Genomic DNA, 1917 nt, shown 5'->3' on the forward strand with positions numbered 1-1917 from the left:
TTGGCCGTCGAATGGCGCTAGCTGCGCAGCATTTGTGCACCGCCGCCGTCAGTGTCAGCCAGTTTGCCGTGGCATACGGAGCTCCATCGCAGTCTTTAACACTGGTAGCATGCCGCGACAGCGTGGACGTGAACCGTATGTGCAGTTGACGGACTTTGAGCGAGGGCGTATAGTGGGCATGCGGGAGGCCGGGTGGACGTACCGCCGAATTGCTCAACACGTGGGGCGTGAGGTCTCCACAGTACATCGATGTTGTCGCCAGTGGTCGGCGGAAGGTGCACGTGCCCATCGCCCTGGGACCGGACCGCAGCGACGCACGGATGCACGCCAAGAACGTAGGATCCTACGCAGTGCCGTAGGGGACCGCACCGCCACTTCCCAGTAAATTAGGGACACTGTTGCTCCTGGGGTATCGGCGAGGACCATTCGCAACCGTCTCCATGAAGCTGGGCTACGGTCCCGCACACCGTTAGGCCGTCTTCCGCTCACGCCCCAACATCGTGCAGCCCGCCTCCAGTGGTGTCGCGACAGGCGTGAATGGAGGGACGAATGGAGACGTGTCGTCTTCAGCGATGAGAGTCGCTTCTGCCTTGGTGCCAATGACGGTCGTATGCGTGTTTGGCGCCGTGCAAGTGAGCGCCACAATCAGGACTGCATACGACCGAGGCACACAGGGCCAACACCCGGCATCATGGTGTGGGGAGCGATCTCCTACACTGGCCGTACACCACTGGTGATCGTCGAGGGGACACTGAATAGTGCACGGTACATCCAAATTGTCATCGAACCCATCGTTCTACCATTCCTAGGCCGGCAAGGGAACTTGCTGTTCCAACAGGACAATGCACGTCCGCATGTATCCCGTGCCACCCAACGTGCTCTAGAAGGTGTAAGTCAACTACCCTGGCCAGCAAGATCTCCGGATCTGTCCCCCATTGAGCATGTTTGGGACTGGATGAAGCGTCGTCTCACGCGGTCTGCACGTCCAGCACGAACGCTGGTCCAACTGAGGCGCCAGGTGGAAATGGCATGGCAAGCCGTTCCACAGGACTACATCCAGCATCTCTACGATCGTCTCCATGGGAGAATAGCAGCCTGCATTGCTGCGAAAGGTGGATATACACTGTACTAGTGCCGACATTGTGCATGCTCTGTTGCCTGTGTCTATGTGCCTGTGGTTCTGTCAGTGTGATCATGTGATGTATCTGACCCCAGGAATGTGTCAATAAAGTTTCCCCTTCCTGGGACAATGAATTCACGGTGTTCTTATTTCAATTTCCAGGAGTGTATAATTCTGACAACATTGTTTTTTTAACATCTTCAGTGCAGGACTATCAATAAAACCTATTTACTTCCTTATTTTTACTACGTCAAGAGCGATGCAGGGACTTCTTGGACACCCTGTAGATGAAATAGACGCGCATAGTAACATGATATCTGTCTTTGTTAATACTCTTACTTTGTGTTGACATGCCGCCTTACATAGTTCTGGGTAACTGAACCTGGGTAATGTGGATAAACAACGCCCAGGCTCCTCATCCAGAGAAGACTTTGGATTCAGCTGCCTGCAGTGTACGGGCACCACCTACTTGCTGTCGTTTTCTTGCAGACGAGGAGTGGCAGCTGGAGGACAGAAGCCACGATACGCTCTCCATGAACACTGACTGCGTGCAGCTGTTGGTGAACGCCCTGGACCACCCCACGTGTCCGCTGGAAGACCTGCCACTGGAAGCCGTGAAGCAGCGCGAGCAGTGCCGCGAGCAGCTGTGGGACGACGTGGTGCAGAGGTCGCCCCACATACCCGTCACCAGCTACCTGGCCTACACGCAGAGGATAAACGTCAACCTCTGTCTGCTGGCCTGGATGGCTGTCAACTCGTACGGCATTTGTCAGGACGTCCCGTTTAGTATGATACAG

Source organism: Schistocerca americana, chromosome 11, assembly GCF_021461395.2.
Source record: "Schistocerca americana isolate TAMUIC-IGC-003095 chromosome 11, iqSchAmer2.1, whole genome shotgun sequence".
Taxonomy (NCBI): Eukaryota; Metazoa; Arthropoda; class Insecta; order Orthoptera; family Acrididae; genus Schistocerca; species Schistocerca americana.